The 22149-nt window shown below is 32.9% G+C and overlaps 1 protein-coding gene across 15 annotated transcripts in view; it reads left to right on the top strand.

The window, feature by feature from the left end:
• The window catches only part of LOC115882326 (myocyte-specific enhancer factor 2), a 104027-nt gene that overhangs the window by 2088 nt on the left and 79790 nt on the right, over nt 1–22149 (top strand). For 2 of the 15 annotated variants that reach the window (XM_030900337.1, XM_030900333.1), the window contains exon 1: nt 19994–20258. The exons of 11 other annotated variants lie outside the window; for them this stretch is intronic. The gene's annotated coding sequence lies outside the window, so the exon portion shown is untranslated. Of the gene's footprint in view, nt 1–19993; nt 20325–22149 lie in introns of those variants that run through there. 2 more of the 15 variants (XM_030900335.1, XM_030900329.1) reach the window with 1 other exon arrangement.

Below are 22149 nucleotides of genomic sequence, written 5' to 3'. Positions count from 1 at the left end.
CTTCATGTTTTATCAAATTGAGAGATAAGGATTGTATATTTATTTGATAACAAGCCGCATTTCAGATAAACATGATAAGCTAATTGAATTTTTTATTGTATTAGCCTTTTGTTATGTAAAAAGAAATTTTATTTCGCGAATTTTTTATCTAATTTTATATCATTAAGTTTTGATAGGACTAAGTCTATAACTCATACCGAATGTGGTGCTAATATACCTACTATTTCTATTAATAAATACCATATGATCAAAAAAAACCGGCGTCAGCGATGGCTATGAAATGAAGATCGCTGTAATTTTTTATAATATATAAAATTATAAGGAGAATGTTATCGATCAACATTTCCAAGCGAACTGGACGCCGTTTTTTTTTGATCATACGGTATTTCTAATGTAAAAAAAACAGGTGATACATTTAATATTTACATTTTACACATTTACATACAAGACTAGAAATTTAAAGGTTTTTAATAAATATACTATAAATATAATATAAGCAATATTACTTTTATTTTTCGACGAAATACCGGTGTTTTTGGTATTAGCCGGGTTTAAACATTTTTAATATTTAAAGTACATCATAATCGCTGAAAATTGTGCTATTTAAATTAAATTATTAATAATTCTATCAATGCAGTTATCTAGATGTATCGTTTATTCACTATTTCAGAAGAAATATCCGTCATAATATATTAGAAATATATATTTTAGTATTTCTTATTTTTCTGACAAAAGTGCAGCTTATCTTGAACCTGAAAAATCTCACCTGAAACACAAATATATCTAATATTTATTAATTAATAATTATTTATTGAATATAATAACAAATATATTTGTATTTACTTGTTATTGTTTTTTCAAATATACACATATTTAGATGAAGATATATTTTCATTGATGTAAGATCGCGTATGTGTGTTGGTTATGTATATATTTTTATATTTACTTAAGTTACTCTGTGATGTCTAACTGTTGTATTAAAGGTTTCTGACTGTGTTTGACCAATACAAATAGCCTTGTAATCGCCGTATAGTAGTAAAAGATTGTGAACACTGATAACATTTTTTTTACATTAAATACCAGTTTGTTTTAACTAATATTTTTTAATTATTTTCGTATTTTAGGCCAAATGATAATCAAATTTTAGAGTAGAGTACAAAGATTGTAGGTATTTTTTGCCCTACATTAGAGGGAAATAATATATGTATATATTTATCTTATCTTTTATATATTTTCATAATATGCACGGTGTCCTATATAACAATATTAAAAAACCTCTGGGGGCGGGTGGCTAGGCTATTTCAAATTAATACCGTTAATTGAAAGAATTGGGAAGATACGCAACCCAACCTAATGGACGAATTCGTGATGAGGCTGATTTGATTTCCCCTTACGTCTCAAGTGCTGTACGGTGTGGACACCAATCGTTCTGCGGCCAACGCATAAAACACTCATTTTTTCTAATTCGGCCAGCGAAGTCATATTGAAGACGGTGTGGAACTTAAAGCGACAGTGTTACCATATTAAAATGTGTAATATCTGTAATACGTTTGACGAAAATATCTTTGGATGAAAAATCCGGGTTTATGCATTGAATATTTATTCGTGTTAAACATAGAATAAACAACAAAAATAGAAATTCTTTTATAGGTACTGCATATTTCGTATGATCGAAAAAAGTCGTTTAGTTGGCTTGGAAATTACGACTATTGACATTTACTATCAGCGATCTTTATTTCCAAGCCAACTCTGACGCCATTCTTTGTTTAATCATAATATTATGTTAAATTGTTTAATGATAAAAAATCCGTTATATGTACTACTACGGATCCCGTACTACTACTACACAAAATTCGTAAATCTACAAATTAATCAGTAGTTCTGGCAACACTGTCTCCGGCAACCACTCACTCTGTCGACTGAAAGCAGAACTGCGGTACAGTATTCTTCATCTGCTGCGCTGTAAACGATTGTCAGCGCGCTTCAACGCAGAGCTAAACCAGCTAAGCTACATCTTCGACAGGTTTTCTTCCACGAAATCGCCCATAAAGTTGCGCATCTTCTTATTTCTTCAACCAACGTTAATACGACAATGCATCATTAAGCAAGAATAAGAGAGGGGAAACGATTTTTGTTAAATACAGACCTGGATTTTATTTTTTAAAAGCATAAATATGGCCTACCAAATGTATACAGTAGCACACTTGATCAAAAAATGGTCGCGTTCATCAGGACAAGTTGATCAGTGAGCGATGTACCATCGATTGGTTGTCCTGCTGAACGTGCTTTTTAGATCAAAATCATAAGTAATGCATATTAAATTGTTTTCACCAATTTTTGGCACAGATCGAGGGAAATTAGTCAACCGAGAACAATAAACAAAATGCTTTGTTTTCGTTTTCCAAAACATTTTGTGACATTTGGCGTATGTGACGTTTAATCCATCATGCATCGGTAGCGTAGCGTATTCTAAATCTGATGGAAAAAATGGCGACTGATCCCAGAGCGCTCACAACTAATCGGCGCGTTCAGCAGAAAATTAGTGATCGCTGCGGTAGCGCTACGTCCTGATGAACGCGACCAATGACTCTCGAGTACGAATGCAAAACGGGTAAACGTAAATTCGTCCGGCAACTTGCTATGTTACTAGTAGCCTGGTCTTCTCTGTATATCGGTCACAGTCTTGATCCCGGAATAGAAACCGGGAACTAGTTCCTTTCATTCCTGGGTCGGAATAGTTCATTGGAACTAGTTCGTTCACGAACTACCCTCCTCTAGTATTTTTTAATAATTGAATGTTTAGGATAACAATCTTTTGTAATATTTACTCTACCTTATTTTTCCTGTCCGAAGACAATATTGCGTTGTTTCAATGTACGAGACATATTTGATATCATAATCATATGAAATTACAGTTCTGGGTCAACGTTAAATACCCTATAAATTTGATTTCCTTGAGAGTGTCAAAATATACGTTTTTTTGCGGCATAAACGGCCGTATTTTGCGTTTAAACATTTTCGATCGATAATTAGTTATAACATCAGTACCCAATCCTCTAATACAGTAATGCCAACATATAACAGTATTGCCAATATTATTCATTGATATCTTGAGTGTTATCAGTTATCAAAGTAAAAAATTGTGTGTTCACTATGTGCGCATATTTGAAGTGAAACTTCTTACTAACAGCTATTAAATGGAAGGATTTAAAGGACAGATTTCAAAAAGTGTAGTTTGAAATGTTAAAAAAAGTAATAAAAATTAAAAAAATATTTTTTTAGATGTAACAAGTAGTTTTTTTTACTTGTAACAGATAGTTTTTTTTACTTGTAATAGATAGTTTTATACGCGTAAAATAAGAAATTATTAACGATTCACTTTCACAAAATTTGTATTAACATATTTTTGATAAACAGGTGGACTGCTCACAAATACACGTCGCGTTCCTATATTTTTCATTTTTTTGATTTTATGGAAAGCACTGTTCATTAAAATGTTGTATCCTATGTTATAGGGCTTGTTTCTCTCTACAATTTCCTGTCTCACAATGTACCGTTTGTGTCCAGGAAGGGTATAGTTTCATAGATGTCGATTTTAGAAAGAAATCTGTACTTGTATATTATTTCCTATATTTTTCATTTTATTGATTTTATGGAAAGCACTGTTCATTAAAATGTTGTATCCTATATTATAGGGCTTGTTTCTCTCTACAATTTCCTGTCTTACAATGTACTGTTTGTGTCTAGGAAGGGTTCATAGTTTCATAGATGTCGATTTTAGAAAGAAATCAGTACCTGTATATTATTTCCTATATTTTTCATTTTATTGCTTTTATGGAAAGCTCTGTTCATTAAAATGTTGTATCCTATGTTATAGGGCTTGTTTCTCTCTACAATTTCCTGTCTCACAATGTACCGTTTGTGTCCAGGAAGGGTTCATAGTTTCATAGATGTCGATTTTAGAAAGAAATCAGTACTTGTATATTATTTCCTATAATTTTCATTTTATTGATTTTATGGAAAGCACTGTTCATTAAAATGTTGTATCCTATGTTATAGGACTTGTTTCTCTCTTCAATTTCCTGTCTCACAATGTACCGTTTATGTCCAGGACGGGTTCATAGTTTCATAAATATCGATTTTCGAAAGAAATCAGTACATCTATATTATTACATATATTTTTCATTTTATTGATTTTATGGAAACTACGTATTTCTAAGCCGGTGAGTCTTAAATAATTGCAAATATTTTCAGGGCTGGTAGATCTCGATAAAAGAAATATATTTTCTCTTTACCGTTTTTCAAATTCATTTTTATTTTCGCGAAAAAAAAAGCATAGACGTGTTTTTGGGGTCGAAATATACTACCCCTAAAAATATATGCACTTATTTAAGACTCACCCTGTTTAAGACACACAGTATAGTGTCTTAAAACTGAATGTTTTGGATATAAAAAATACACCGTATGATCGAATAAAAACGGCGTCAACGATGGCTATGAAATGAAGATCGCTGTCATTTTATATGTAAAATTATATGGGAAATGTCATCGATCGTCATTTCCAAGCCAACTGGACGCCATTTTTTTTTTTTCGATCATACGGTATTTATTTTTTTAAACAGGCGAACAAAAATGAAAATAATAAATTTATTATATTAAGCAGGTTGTAGTCGACAATATCTCAAACAAAATTCATTTTATTTTGCTTTAGAAAAATAAAAATATATTGGAAGCAAGTAAACAAACAAGTGTTATTAGCTGAATTGAGTGCTTGTTGAACTGAATAACAACAAATCGTTTTTTTCAATCGTTGCAAAGGAATTTCGAACATATTTTGTTGGAAAGTCGTACAGTGTGTTTAAAATATTTGGGCAGTTATGGCAGTATAATGTGCCTTTCAGAAACTTTTATTTTTGATAGAAGTACGTGTCATAAGAAACTGTTAATGTTACTCAAGACACAGAATTACTGTAAACATTTTACTATATTGTTTGGTATACATGAAAACTTCAAACTTAATAACTATTAAATATTTTTAGCCGACCATATCAATAGGATGGTAGGCTATTAAGATCGGCAAAAAAAAGTTTTTTTAATTTCACTCAAAATGAGTTATTTGGGTCATAAATGACCTAAATACAAAATATTTTCATGGTGTCTGTCTGTCTGTCCGTCTGTAACACGATAACTCAAAAACCGCTAAACCGATTTTAACCAAATTTGACACAAAAATACTGTGGCACTCGAGAATCTGGCCATTAGATTTTGGTGGGGGTGGGGGGTTGGTAAGGAGGTATGGATATTAACTCCAAAGTTACAGTAGCTAGCGAAACGCGGTTTTCAATTTAAGATTAGGAATAATATTTGCAACAAAATTTGTAATAACATTAAAATCAGCAAAAGCTAAAAAAAATTTTTGGAAAAATTCCTTTACTTTGAAACTAAAAGAACTGCCTACCAACTCTTTATTAACATATTTTAGTATGGGCGGCTATACGTGCCTCCCGGCGCCAATTTTTTCCTCTTTAGAACAATAATATTAATAGATCATAAGTATTTTTTAAATTTATGAGATGAGCAGACTGATCTAAAATAAAATAATCTTAACTTTGTTTTTTTGTATAATTTACTGAATTTGTTCGATGTTTTTTAGCCTATTATATAATAAATTTGTTTTTAGCCAATTTATTGGGTTAACAAATATTTAAAAGAAATGTTAATTATCTTTACAAAATAATAATGATTTTGCTCTTAAATAACCTAGATACATATCGTTGTAGGAAGAATTTCGTGTTAATATGACTCTGGAAATCTTATAACTCTCAAAGGTATGTCAAGAAGTTAAAGCTGATCATTAAATTTCATTCTCTAAGCATATATCTCGTTACTGAATAAATTTGAGGGTGGGTTCGTTCCCCTTTGGTTGTCATCTTACCCTAATATATTTTTTCTTCTCTTAGGGATCCTCTGCTTATCCCGTTAAAACATCCTGGAAGAAAGTGCGTTGACACTTCAAGTCACTTCCGACTTTTGCCGTTCAACGGTTTATATCTTAAAGCATTTACTTCTATCTGCCTCTCTTACCTTTTACTCATGATGCTTTATTTTATTTTTAATTGATTGCTACAGTTATTGGTTGCAAAACAGATAAAATATAAAAAACAATTCTTCCAGAACACACTTTTTATAATAATGAGTCTAGTTATTGCATTTTGGAAGAATCTCTATTTAAATGAAATTACATTTTATGGCATTATGTTCAAAGGATTGCTGTATAGATATGTATACAGGGTGACAATTTGAAAACGAACAGTATTTAATATTGCCTCTACCGATGATAGTATGAGAATTTGGCGAGAAACACGTCAATTTATGTAAATTGACGTGTTTCTCGCCAAATTCTCATATCAAGGGGGACAATTTTTGAGGCATTTGTTGTCGTGTTACTTTCAACCCCTTGACCCCCAGGGCATCTACCCCTAAAATTTTAAATAGCAACCCCTTTTGCCATTTTTGTGTTTCTTATAGAATTCTACATAAACTGCATTATTTTTTTGAGAATTTTATAAGGAACACAAAAATGGTAAAAGTAGGGGTTGCCATTTAAAATTTAGGGGTAGGTGCTGGAGGTCAAAGGGTTGAAAGTAACACGGCAACAAATGCCCCAAAAATGGTCCCCCTTGATATGTAAATTGACGTATTTCTCTCGCCAAATTTTCATACTATCATCGGTAGAGGTAATATTAAATACTGTTCGTTTTCAAATTGTCACTTTGTATATTATTTTTATTGAGGTAAACCTAGTTTGATTTATTTTTTATATTAAATAACATATCTAGTAATAACGAAATTTTATTATGACTGGAAACATCTGGATATTTAATTTAACTAATAAATGAGAAAACTTAAACTGGTGTTAAATCTTGGACACTTTTTTTAGTAGATCTTTGCTTGTATCAGTATATGCTGAACCAACAAAAAACGCTTACAGCGTTTTCAGTTGGAGCGGAGCGTCCGCGACTTCGAGCAAGTACCATGTGTTTATATGAACCGGTATGCGCCGTCGCGTCGGGATGAGCTATATTGAAAAAACATCCGCGCGTACGGTCCGAAGGTCCGCTCCATCTGAAAGCGCTGTTAGCGTTGCGAGTGGTATATTTTTTCCTCTTTCCCTCAGAAGCAAAAAAAACTGTCAAATATGTCTATATATATAACAATCATTATTTTATTTTGACATTAATATAGGGTTTAAATTCCTATACATATATATTACTATGGATGTAATTTCCACACAAATTTCCGTAATTATTAAAAACCATTTAAATTAAGTTGTGTAATAATTAATTAGTATAGAAAATAAGCTAGAATGTAGAATGTTTAGGAGGGGAGTCAATCACAGCGACCTTATAGATCTATTGTGTGTTCGCCTTTCTTGAGTTATAACGAGTTATAACTCATAATACAGACTCAGGGCTTTAACAAAAGCCAGTATCTGAAACGGCTCCACAGAGACCAGCTCTCCATCCTCGACATCAGACGTACCAAGGTTCATGGCACGAATGGTCGTCGTCTCGGCGCACTCAGTGATAAGGTGTTCTGGTGTTTTCCCATTTTCCCTACAAAAACTGCATTCGCCGTTGTTTCTCAGTTTCAGCCTACCGAGGTGTTCGTTGAGGAGACAGTGTCCTGTTAGAAACCCCGTGACAGTCCGAAGATTGTTTTTACTTAAATCAAGGAAAACCTTTGATTTTTCTCGGTCGTAAGTTCTGAGGAACTTTTTCGAGTGTCTTAAAATAAGCTAACTTTTTTTTTAATTTTTGCATCATATGGTTGACATATTTTCTTGAAAAGGTCTAACAAATATGTCATAAAAGAAATGGAGAGAGGCAAGCATTTTTTTTGTAAATATAATTAGTTTTATGATTAATTAATTACTTTCCGTAATAATCGTTCGCAAGTTTTGGAGGAATGAGAAAAAAATATATTTATAGGAGTCTGGTTGATGTCGAAAGTTCACATTGCTTATGGAAATGTTTTGTTATTTTCTTATTCCGGAAAAAGCAAGTAGGCGTTCGGCTATCGTTTCTTATGTTTTTTTCTTCTTTTTTTTCATTACTTAATATTTAGTTAGTAATTTCACACTAAAGGGAACTTGGTAGAGATAAAATTTAATTATCGAAATTAATGAGATTTCCGTCTTTTGACGTTTAAATTTGAATTATTATCTAGAATCTTTTTTTTCGGTCCAGAGGGGGAGGGTTGAGGTTTTAATTTTAGTATTTTTTGGGGGGAAGGGCAGGGTTTTTTTAATAGTTAGTAATCTTAGTAATCCGGGGATTATGAATATATTTGCTTAACGATTGTTTGAAAAAATGAACAGAATAAGGGTATTTAAACTCTAGAGTAGCATTCTAGAATTTAGATCATCTGAAACTATAAGATATTACATACCCCGCTGGCAAGCAAACCTTTAGGTCGGCGTTTACATGTGTAGGAGTGAGTCGCTATGGCAATCTAGTAAGTCCGAGTGAGCAAAAATACGAAGTATTTATTACATAACTATCTTAATCTGACGCTAGATTCCATGCGCTTGGGAAAATACTCGCCTTCTGTCTTTATTCAGTACATCTTATTTTACTAAGCGTATTGATCGTACTCTTCGTACACATGAAAACCGGCACCCAAGGCCAGAAATGCCGACCCTTAGTATATGGACTGCCAGTAGTGCCAGTGTGTCAGTATCAGTATAGTAGGATGTGTCTGTGCTAAAAAGAGTGTTCTCGAACTGGTTGCATTTAGGTATTTTAAATTATAGTTTTTTTTTATTCCTCTTTGTCTTTTGCCTCTGCTACCGAGGCAAATATACCCCGAAAAACGTTAAGCATGTTTTGGTGGTTAGGTAGGTTAGGTTAGGTTGTGTTTTTTTTCAAACGTATGATTGAAAATATAAAAATTCAAATTTTTTCAAACGTTTGATTGAAAATATAAAAAAGTCATTTTAACGCCTATATGCTATGCCTATATAGGTATAAAAGTAAAGCACTTTTACGCCTGGGCAACGGCTCGAAACACCGGTTCCCATTAGAACACCGGTTCCCATTAGAACACCGGTAAAGTTAAGCGACGTAAGGCGATACTAGATACTAGTGGATGGACGGGTGACCGGTTCGAAACTCTGTATCGTGCTGTTGTCCAAAAAAAAGGCAAAAGTGTAAAATCTATTGACACACACTGCTCATTCACGCCGGTTCGAGGCCGGATGAGATTGCCAAGTCGGTAGGCCATTGACCATGATATGGCCGAGGACCGCGGTTCGGATTCCGCCTAAAACAAAGTAGGCCCCGTCCAGATTAGCCCTGGCAGCAAAAAAGAGACGTTAACTGAAAACTTTACTTTTACTTTTACGCCTAAGCATAAAAGTACGAAAATATATTATTAAACTGACATAAAGTGTCAAATTCAACAAGCGTAACCATAGAAAAAAATAGCATGTTCTATTCGGAGTAAAAATTACTTTTTGTACCTCGGCTGTATGCAGGGGCGCAACTAGACATATACTTTTAGGGGGGCTGAAATCTTTTTGGGGGCTTAGATCACTATAAGATAAGATTCATGTGAGGTTAAAACCAATTTTATACGACACGCACGGGTCACCTGGGGGGGGCTTAGCCCCCCCCCCTAGTTTCGCCTCTGGCTGTATGTCAAACGTACAGCCTCCCCACAAAAAGTGTCATTTTTACTCCTAATAAAACAATATACTACCGTATGATCGAGAAAAAACGGCGTCAACGATGGCTATGAAATGAAGATCGCTGTCATTTTATATGTAAATTTATATGGGAAATGTCATCGATCGTCATTTCCCAACCAACTAGACGCCATTTTTTTTCGATCATACGGTATTATGAATGATAAGCCACTGACCTGCAGGTTTCGTTTGGATTTAAACTATTTTTACAAAGAAATCTCTTATTTTATTTTTTAGATTTCTGTTTCAGTGGCGAAATACCCATTTTTAAGAAAAAAAAAACCTGTCCCAATGGTATAGACACTATTTGTCGATTTATCTATTATCTAAAACAATATACAGGGTGGTCCGGACTGTATTCCGGAAACTTCGGCAGCATATTCTGCAGATAAAAATAAGTAAAAAAGTTCATATAAATATATGTCCTAATATGCTTAGTTTCGTTAGAGATACAGGGTGGAGAAGTTTCATTTTTATTTCGATTTTTTCCAAATAATTTCTGAAGTAAATTCAATATTTGTATGAAAATTGGTGTCTGGGAGATTTTTGCCATGAGAAATTTAATTTTGATGTCAATATGACTCCTATTTGTAGGGGGCGCCACGTATATGTGTTTTAGCTGTTTTGAAGAGTTAAAACTTTTCATCCGTACCTGTATAAAACTACTGAGTGAAAAAATGTACATTTCCGTGATTTTTTACGTAAAAAATGTCTCGGTAAAAATCGTTACGAGCAACCGTTCTCAAGATATTTAGAATGGAAATAGTCAGTACATGTCATTATTGACAAAAATAACTTTGACTCTCTGAAATAATAAATTGGTGAAATTTTAATTTTTTTAAAATAATCATAATTTTTTCTGCGAAAAAATGATGATAAAACAGTTTCTGTTGAACTTTTCACATAAAAACATTTCAAATTTATGAATTCATTCTAATAACTATTTAGTCAACATGTTTAATTTATGTCAATGATGACAGGTATTGATAATTTTGTTTCCAAATATCTCGAGAACCATTACTCGTAGCGATTTTTACCAAGAGACCTTTTTTACGTAAAAAAAAACGTCGTAAATGTATATTTTTTACTAAGTAGTTTTATACAGGTACGGACGAAAAGTTATTAGTCTTCAAACCAGTTAAAAAATATGTAGTTAGCGCCCTCTACAAGTAGGAGCCATATTGACATCAAAATCAAATTACTCATGTCAAAAAACTCTCAGACACCAATTTCCATCCAAATATTGACGTTACTTCAGAAATTATTAGGAAAAAATCGAAATAAAAATGAAACTTCTACACCCTGTATCTACGAAACTAAGCATTTAAGGACACATTTATACGAACGTTTTTACTTATTTTTACATATCTACAGAATATGCTGCCGAAGTTTCCGGAATACAGTTCGGACCACCCTGTATATGCTAAATATGCTAAAAATGGAAAAAATATCAATTTTTGAATTTTTTATGATTGAAGGGGGTTCAGCGGTTTTTTTTCAAAATAACTATTTTACGATTTCTTTTTCAATTATGTTTTTTTTAATGGAATGAGAAACCCTCGCCGACAGGGGGTTTGACCCCTTGAGGGAACATTTTGACACATATGCGTTATAATTGTCCCCCACCGATCGTGCCACAGCTGTTGGCAGTACACAAGACGCGGCACATGTGTCTTATCACGAGCCAAGACGATATATGTTACTGCTTGCGTCCCTCGAGCTTTTCCACAGCCAGTGGCGGCTCGGAGAGTTCGCTGATTTTCCTCATTTTTCAAAAATCGAAATTTATTTTCTAAATACTAACCGTTATTGACTACTAAACAAATTTGAATCTGCTACATACATATATTTACTTTTGAAATGTTACATGTGTTCAGATATTTTTTTTATTGCGCATGCTGTAAACTGCTGCGCATGCTTTAACTTAGTAATAAAAATAATCTATTTGTTATACACTTTTTGTTTCACACTATACTGTTTATTTTTGTACATATTTTAAGGAAAATAAATACATTGAGTAGAAAAAATGTCTATACCTATGTGGCGGATTCATCTCTCCAAAAAATCCTATAAGTATATTTAGAACTTTCTAGATAACTGCAAAAATGTATTTATATTTAAAAATGCGTATTTTCAATATGGCGTCACTTCCGGAGATACAAGGAGTTAATAGCAACGTTTTAATTTTAAATGGATACATGTTTTTTAGGTTCAAATTCCATTAATATAAAACAGTTTCTATATATATTTTTAGAGCAAAGCTCTACAATAGACATGTTTTTAAAAAACAAATTAAACATTGTTATTGGCTTTTGCCTGTAAAGTTTCAAAAGTTCCTGAAATGTGAACCGCCTACGACAGATAATTTGACATAAAAAAAAACAATGGAGAATTCATTTTGTTGTAAATGTAAAGTTCTAAAATGGCACGGCAGAAAGTTTTGGGTAAACGGGAATTTGATAAAGGGTTTTTTACAGAAAAAAATGTTGACTTGTTTTTCAGCTTCTGTATTTTTTCTGAAAGGCGGTAAAAAATGTTGCGAGAGTTGCTAATGTTTCCACAGAGGTTGGTTATCTCTTTTCTTTCTTTTCTAAAAAGCAATAAAGTAGAAAGAATTATAATTATTATTATGGATAATATCAGAGCGAAGTTATTCCATTGTTTATCTACATTCTTTTCTTTAAATGTCAGTGTACACGTTGCGATATCAAAATATATTAGTTCTAGTAGTATAATATTACTAATTGTATTGTACAAGTCTATATTACTGTATTGACTTTAGTTCTTTAAAAAAACTAATTGGCATTAGATCTTCATTAACAATTTCATGAATTAACGAGGACCAAACATTATCATTTTATCATTTTACAACACATTTGATAAAACTAACCTAACCTAACAATAATCTACAGAACTAGAACAATATAAACAGAATATTTAATACGACTAATATCTCTATTTACATTCTCCTAACATTTGCTTGTAATTTGTAAAAATGTATGTAATTCCAATCTGAATTAATGTAAATGTAGGAACTGCGTTAAAAAAATAAGTATACAAACTAAATAAGTTTATTGTTTAAGTTCTAGTAGTCTGTGTTAATGGTAACAAAGCAATTTTGCAATTTTGCCTTCACTAGATTTAATTTTCTGGAAAGTTAAATTTCTCTTTGTACTTCCAGCTGCTCTTGAATCCTTTGGGAATTTTGTAATAGACAAAAACTGTATTTCAGGCTTTTACCAATCTAGGTAATTGAAAATAATTAACTTTGGATATTACCGATCCAGAAAGGATATTGTGTACTTCAAAACTCCTTTACAAGATGTTCTTGTACAAAATAAGTAGCCCTTTAGATCTTTATACTGTTCCTGTATTTTTTCAAATGTCAATGTAATAAATAATAATTTAATTCAGTAGTAATAAAAAAATATTCACAGTAATTAACATATACTAAATTAATTTAACATATAACGTATACAATTAAACTGAATTAACTAAGAAATTCACTTTTTTTAAACTACAATTCAAAAAAATTTATTATATAAATAAATTATTGATTCCCGGCTTAATAGCATTTGACTTACGCAAATTTTTGAAAGTTTTGTCTGTATTACTTTTTTTTATTTTCCGGATTTTCTAGATATTGTAGTACGACTCTGGCCCTTCTAAACATTGCGTCTCGTGCGACATGAACTAAATATACTTCGGCAGTTTGGAAATTTTAAAACAGCCTCTAAGGAGATTTTATTGGCGATCGGTTCTCGTTTCATTTTATGTTTCAAATGCGGTTTCACCTGCCTGTTTGTTTGGCATCAGGCGGAAAGACTTTGTTACAGCACGGGGTAAATTATCGACTAGAATTGTTTTCAACCAGAACTTCAACCAGTTTTCAACCTCACTACAATAACGAAATTGCTATGATGGTCTCTCGTACAGATTTGTTCAGAACATAATATATTTTAGTCATACGTCGTACGACAATTCACTATACAGGGTCCGGCAATAGGCATCATAGTGCGTCGAGCATCTGTAGCTCCTAGAATAAAAAACTGGGGAATTTTGTTTAAGTGCAAACCTAAAGTATGTACTAGGATGTATATCAGGAAAATATTTTAACTTCTATAGGGTGGCTCAAAAAAGTGTGAGTGGATCGGGATGATTTTTTTCAAATGGAACACCCCGTATATTATTGCATTTTTCGCTTCCTTTCAGATCACTTTACATAATCCTAAGACATGAGTAAATATATTTTGATAATTTCAGAGATATTAATAATACAAGAACTGTCCTGAAATTAAAATTATATTAGATATTTACTTTAGATGGTCTGTACTTATTTTGCTGTAAATATGGAAATAGTAAATCATACAGGACGTTCAAAATTCTACGCCAAACTTTCTAAAATATAAAATAATTTTTCTTCGTTTTTTTTTAAATGGAACACCTTGTATATTATTTTTTCAATAGATGAAGAATTAAAAAATTAACATTTTTTGTATTTAGAGTATTTCAAAATTTTTAATGGTTTCGCAGATATTTTCGGTATTGTATTTCATATGGCATTTTCCACAGTCAATTTTTTATCAAAGCCACCCAATGATTTTCCTCTCATATTTTACCACTAAAAGCGCAAATGAAATAATACTGCGTGTATCCGGAAAACCATTAAAATTTTTGAAATACTTTAAATATAATACTTAACAAAAAACGTTAATTTTTTAATTTTCCATCTAATAAAAAAATAATATACAGGGTGTTCCATTTAAAAACACGAAGAAAAATTATTTTATATTTTTGAAAGTTTGGCGTAGAATATTGAACATCCTGTATGATTTACGATTACCATATTTATAGCAAAGTAAAAAGAGACCATCTAAAGTAAATACCTAATATACATAGTTTTGATTTCAGAACAGTTCTTGTATTTTTAATATTTTTTTTAAGAAGGGTTGAGAGATATATGTATATTTTTGATTTATTTTTTAATATCTCTGAAATTATCGAAATATATTTACTCATATCTTAGGATTATGTAAACTGATCTGAAAGGAAGCCAAAAATGCAATAATATACAGGGTGTTCCGTTTAAAAAAAATCATCCAGATCCACTCACACTTTTTTGAGCCACCCTATAGAAGTTAAAATACTACTTTTCCACAAATACATCCTGGTACATACTTTAGATCTGCACTTAAACAAAATTCTCAAGTTTTTTATTCTAGGAGCTACTACAGATGCCCGACGCACTATTGCCGGACCCTGTATAGTCATAGTGTCATACGGCCGAGAAAAATCGAAAGATTTTCCTTGATTTAAGTAAGAACAATCTTGGAATTGTCACGGTGTTTTTAACAGGACACTGTTTCCTCAATTTTGTTCATTGAGGAGACAGTGTCCTTCAGTAGATTGAAGCTAAGACACAACGGCAGAAAATGCAGAATTTGTGACATCAATATGACATCAAAACTGTTTTGCCTGGAACTACTCTAAGAAGCCTCTTAGACAGACACACGACCAAAAACATCGACACAAAATAAGAGTGCATTAAAACATGCAGTCTTTTTCGGTACCTTGTGAATGCGATGAGTCGTATATTGGAGAGACAAAACGTCCTGTAAATATACGACATAACGAATATAATAAAAACATACACTGAGAGGTGAAACAATGTAATCAGGTATTACAGACCATGTGTACCCCAAGCAGCACAACATAAAGTGGTCGGAAGCTCAAATTGCTCAAAAAAACTTTTTTTTGCAAATTTCAAGAAGCTGATTTTACATCAAGCACCAATATTATCTTTATCAACACAAGTATGGAAACTTTACAATGTGGCAACCACTTAAAGTACCAATGCTTCTGCTGGCATCCTAAGCGGACAATCTCACGTTTGACTGCACCCAATTCCGTTACGGGTGAAGGGCTTGCTTTTAGCAAGGGCTTACTTTTAGAATTTCGAGTAGTACGCACTTCATAACGATGTTCTACTCTAAATGAATACCTATTACTTGTTATTCTTTTCATTAAGAGAATGAAGTAAAAGTAGTTCAATATATTTCTTTTTTAATTCCGAAAAAAAAGTTGTTATCTATATCTACACCTTTAACATCTGATATCCAGGTTCTGCCAATATTGTAGTGACTTGCACAAAAGTTCTAAATATTTATAGTCAGAATTTTACGTCGGTAATTAACTTTAAGGTTACTTTAAACACTAACCATATGGCAGAAACAGCAGCATTGTGTCTAAGCTCATACGCGTGCTCCTATTGCATAGAAAATTATTTTTATTATAAACATTTTTGCCCCACATATGATCATTCTTAAAACAGGAAATATTTTGTATTAGCGTAAACTCGTGTTCCGACACATGGATGTCCTTAGCTTTAGGTTTGTTTTTTTGTTTAGCATGACACTCCTTTGAAAGTGTAATCATATTTTCTTTATTATGCCATACACGTCAATTTTTCGAAATCTTATAGAGTTAATTTAAAGTCGTTAATTAAAATTGTCGTTGAATGTATTATACTTTTATAAAAATATTGGAATTGACGTATTTTTAAATACAACGAAAAATATATCAAGACGAATGTCAGATACTGAAGACATTTATTGATAACCGCGGTATGTTTGAATGTTGGAAATAAGACGAAATATACTAGTTCCAAATAACAGGTGTATATTACATGTGAAATGCGATATTAGCTGAACTGTTATTAAATTTTCCCCAACACAGAATCCGAAGTAATTGTCAAAAAAGATAAACCGATAAGTTAACAAAGACAAAACATTAGTTTCATGTGAAATGAGCTGAAAATCGACAGCAGCTCGCCTACGTGTTGTTAAGGCAATCACCAGTGGCGTACAAGAAATTGTCATGTTGTACATTTTAAGGAGTAAGTTTTAAGCTATTTATTTACAGTAACTTATAGTTTTTATATTAACTTATTACCCTGTATGAACTACTGGGATATAGAAGTATATGGGAGGGGGTTGATCACCGCGATCTTACAGATCTATAGTGTTCCTATTCTTTGAGTTATAACTCATCATACAGTTTCAGAGCTTTGACAATAGACAGTATCTGAGATGGTTTTACAGTGGTTAGTTTTCCATCTCCGATATTAGTCGTAGCAAAGTTCATGGCACGAACGATCGTCGTCTCGGCGCACTCATTGATGAGGTGTTGTGGTGTTTCCCCATTTTCACCACAGACAATCCGAAGATTGTTCATACTTAAATCAAGGATTTTTTCTCGGTCGTAAGTTCTAACTACCTGGATGAAACAATCAATTACAAATGGGCTAATGAACTTTGCAGTACTTCATTAAGGAGCAGAATAACATCATCTTTGAACGTGTCCAAGAGCAGTGTTAGAACTGTAACTAGAACAACTCAGTCAAGGATACCTCATTCACAGAGAGTCCATTCTATGAGGTACCTTCTATGGTACCACTATGGTGTATTCTCTAAGACACTCTTCATTACCATTGCCACATTCTTTTCTAAATTAAATTGACCTAAGTTCTACAGTCTTTTTGGATTATTTTCTATCCACTAATCAGATCAAATGGAACTGATTTACGTACTATATCTTTTTTAATGTATTTGTGATATCGGTTTTCATTTACATGTGTTTTTCAAAATGAACGTCTAAGCATTTAATTGACTTCAGCAATGCGGTCTGTTTAATTTTTCAGCTTTCTTTGTCCATCTAATATTGCAGATTGGGTTTTTAATTAAACTAATTTTAGTTATTTATTTCTAAGACAGTTTTATGTCGAAGCGTTTGATAAAATGTGTTGTTAGGTGATATCAGGCGTTTAAATGACCACTCAAGTCAATTTATTTCATTTTTTTCACTGTTGTATGAAACAGACAAGATAACATACAGCTAAATGTTTAAGAATTGACAAAAGTAAAGAAAACACCGATGTGTTAAATAATTCATCAGCTAATTCATTGAACATGATCGTATTGTTTTGTACTTGTAGCTTGCACTTCCAAAGATAGATAGATTTCATTTTTAGATGGATTATACCATCAGGTCATTCGTTACAGCAGAAGCCAACAATGAGTTAGCTCGAGTGAACTTAAAGAGTTCGCAAGTGAATGATGGCAAAATCTAACTTTCTTGGATTACTCTACTAATAAATTCATTCTATACTTATCGTCTTTCTGAATTGTTTTTACCTCCCTAATTTCTACAACCCTGCCTCCTATACGCTGTACGCAACGATCGAATCGATAGCAGCTGTAACACAGAGCTGAGTGACGCACTGCGAAGGGCAGTCTCTACCCAGCGGGCCCCCTCGCTCCACTTTACCCCCCATCTCTCCTCCTCGTTCTTCTATCGTCCGTCTCCCCTTTTCCCCCCACCGCTTAGCGTTGCTTTCCCCTCCCTTACCCCGAAAAGCGAAGGCCACGTGGGGGAACACGTGTCATCCGCCCCCGTGAAAATCATTCAAAAGTGCGGCGGCGGGGCGCTAAAGTCGGTGGGTGGTGGCGGCAGAGGGGGGCAGGGTGCGAGGGGGACGGGACCGAACGGTATCGTTTTAAAGGTAGCCCGTTAAGAGATTCTTGAAATGTTCGGTAAACGATTTCTTCTTTTTTCACTTTGCGATACTCGTATTGATAGAATATAATGATGTTATGGATACGCGAATATACAGGGTGGTGCCAATTTTGTTGCTCACCATTAACATAATCTCGAAAACTACTAAGATAAGAAATTGGTTTAATGATACGAGCTGACCATAGGAGGGTGCAAAAAATCAAGATTTAAATTTAAAAAAAATGGTTTTTTATTTTCATCAGATTTTTTTAAATTTTAATCGGAATTTTTTTTATTTTAATAAATTTTATTTTTAAATCGGATTTACAAATAATTAAGGTTTATTATCAGCTAAAGTCCTATCCTAAATGGCTAGATCTTCGTAACTCTGCGATATATTTTATTCTATAAACTTTACCGATGCCGCTTTTTCGCTAAAATGCCAGAAATAGCCACGCCATCTAATGTTCAATGTACAAATTACTTGCAGATCGAAATTATGCGGTAGAAATGTGGAAAGAACTAGAAGATAAATTGGAGAAGGCACAGCTTGATCATACACAGTTAAACAAGTTGATTTTTTTATTTAAATCCATGAATAAAACAAAAAAATCCGTTGATTTAAATCTTTGCACCTTGATATGATTGGAGGGAGGGCGATGCCAAAGGGCTGCAGCACTTAGGCCCATCTAAGTCATCACTTGGTCATTACCAACCCCAAATTTAGACAAGAAGGTGACCATGCAACTCAGGAACGTGGCCAGTAAATCGGCCACAGGAGGCCACACTTCACCCAGAATAGACTCTGGTTCGTGTAGCACTTGTTGAGCCATCTTTCATTATTCATTACATCTTCTTCAAAGTACTGTGTCACTAAGTTTCTTTTTGTGACAGTGTTATTTCAGTTGGAAATTCCATTTTTTGGAAATATTATTCTTCTTCTTTCCTGTTGATTCGTCGGTGAATAAACTGATCAAATCTTCAGAACATTCTCATTTCTTTCAGTGGTTTAAATCTCGTAGGTTTTTGTCAAAAAGAAACATTGCAAAAATTCATATGTTTTAAAAGAAAACTCTTCAGTAGAGTATCAGTACGTAATATCGTAGATTCACATTTTTGACTTGAACCAATTATATTTCTTTTTAATTTTTCTTTTGCTTTGGAAATCGCCTGTAACACACAGTGTATTATTTCTGCGCCTACTATGACATCGTCTCAAACGGTCACATCACCCTTAAATGACATGGATTGAGTTGGTTACACCCTGTATATTAAAAATAATAATTGCCGAGAAGCGTTTAAATCAGGTTTTAGTAAGTAGCACTAGGGTTCGACCGGCTTAAAATTATCATCGATCGGCATTTCTACGCCTACCTTGACGCGGTTTATTTTCGACGATACGGTATTTCGAAAATGACGCTGATTTGACAGTAAAATTCTTCTGCCAGAGTTGTTTATTTGCCATTTCAATTGTGCTGTTCATCCTACCCAAAATAACTTAAAGTTGAGGGTATATTCCAGCCAATGTAACTATCGTATCGGCAAAGCTATCGGCTTAGCAAACGACCCAAGATCGACGAGAATCTATGTATAGATGGATATTTCTGTTTTGTTTATGTCTATAATTAACATTAAAAATTTGTTCAGGCAAAGCTGCTGGTCTGTGCAAGTCAAAAATACTCAAAAAGCCTCGCGTGTATACGAGTACTGAAATAAAACTTATATTTTGAGCGTGTTGTGTGATATTATTCTGGATAGAACTTGGAACTGATGCTTAGTGGCCAGCAAGCAGTAGAACGGTTTGCGGGCCCCCTGATTTAGGGCTGACAGGGGGCCCAGCGATTGTTTTCGAGCGTGGCGTTTGTGACGAGCTCTTGTGGCGAACTAAGTGCCAGTGCGGTTGTTTTTGTGTCAGTCGCAGTAAGTTTACCTCGGTCACAGACTCCTCTATGAAAACGTAGGTCCTTTGGGCTGTCGGTCTGGATCAACATGAATAGTGTTAAATAATGTCTATATCTTTATGGTGGGTTTATTTTTGGAAATAATTTTGGGTATATATTTCTGTTTTGAAGCAGGAAACTATTCATTAAAAAAGTATTTTTTTTAAATGCCATTGGCCATAGAAAGGCTTCGCCGTGACTTTCTACTTGTAAACAAAAAACGGTTAACGTTTCAGACACGTTTATTAAACCTTTGACGTTTTGATAAACTGTCATTGCATTTGCTGTCATTTTTATATTTCTTAGTTTTCTGTTTCAGTTGCGAAATATCCAGCTTTTTTTCAGACATTGACAGTCAATAAATCAGAGTAATAATCACTTAAAATCTGAAAATTTCCAAAACATAAAAATACATATTTTAGTACTTATCAAACTAGTTCATGTCACTGGGTTTAGAATCCAATGGAAATCAGTCTTTCAGTGCTTAACTTAGCGCTTTTACAACTTTACTTGTTAAAAAAATTTAACAGATTCATCACGGTAGAGCTTGAGAAATCCCTCAAGGGGTAATATTACTTTTGTCATGCTACTTTGGGGAATGATGCCCCCACGTACCCTAGTTGCCTGGGTCGCCATTTTTTCTGTCTCTGTTTTGGTGACCTATGAAAGCCATTGATGATTGGCCATTTTATCTGCCTTTTCTGGCTCTTTCTCGTGATCCTCGTACTCCGGTACCCAGACTAATGTAACATTGCTACGTTCTTCTAATACTAGTCTCGAATTGACATTTATGGAATCTATCGCCTTTAGTGCACAGTTAGTTATTTTTTTATGACAGTTTTTAACAAACAACATATATTATGGGGTTGACAAATTTTGTCATCGATTGTTATTTCAAAGCCTACTTTGAAGCCGTATTTTTTGACATTTTAATTTTTTTGAAATGTATATAGGTACTACTAGTTTGAAGAAATATGAGAATAGTTCTTAATTCTTCTATGATGATACTTTTGTAAAAACGTTTAATTTTTATTTATTTCTAACGTTCCTCATTAAAACCTTAACAACCGGTAGGTTATGTTAAATAATAAACATAACAAAATTCAAGGTCTTGTTGCAAAATATTAAAATTTTATACTATTTCATAATTGAACCAGCAGAATATTAATTTAGGCTTTTCATACAAAAATTAAAGTTATTTAATTACTTTTAAACAGCTGGGAATAAATTTTGATATATTGTTATAATATTTTTGTTTTGATATACTTGTTATAAAAAATATAATATTACTTGTAAGGCAATATTATATTTATGACATAAATGTACAGTAATATTATCTAGTCTATGTTAAAAGGATGGGCCTTGAGAGTGAATTTTAAGATTTTTTTTCTTTTAAAAAGTTTGTAGAACTGACCCACAATACGCCCAGTACAGTTAGTAAGTACAATACAATAGTAATTTTATACAGGGTGACAATTTGAAAACGAACAGTATTTAATATTACCTCTACCGATGATAGTATGAAAATTTGTCAATTATTGCAAATTTGGCAAAATACGTCAATTTACATATCAAGGGGGACAATTTTTGAGGCATTTGTTGTCGTGTTACTTTCAACCCTTTGACCCCTAGGGCACCTACCCCTAAAATTTTAAATGGCAACCCCTATTTCTTTTACCATTTTTGTTTTTAATTATAAAATTCTCAAAAAAATAATGCAGTTTATGTAGAATTCTATAAAGCCTCAAAAATTGTCCCCCTTGATATGTAAATTGACGTGTTTCTCTCTCGTAACTGATTGTTTTTGCAATAATTGACAAATATATTATTACTTGTAAGGTTTTTTTTTGGAAAAATAATTGACAAATTTTCATACTATCATCGGTAGAGGCAATATTAAATATTGTT

The sequence above is a fragment of the Sitophilus oryzae genome, unplaced genomic scaffold (assembly GCF_002938485.1).
Source record: "Sitophilus oryzae breed Bouriz unplaced genomic scaffold, Soryzae_2.0 scaffold_177_pilon_pilon, whole genome shotgun sequence".
NCBI lineage: Eukaryota > Metazoa > Arthropoda > Insecta > Coleoptera > Curculionidae > Sitophilus > Sitophilus oryzae.
This window is presented reverse-complemented; position numbering and strand designations above follow the sequence as displayed.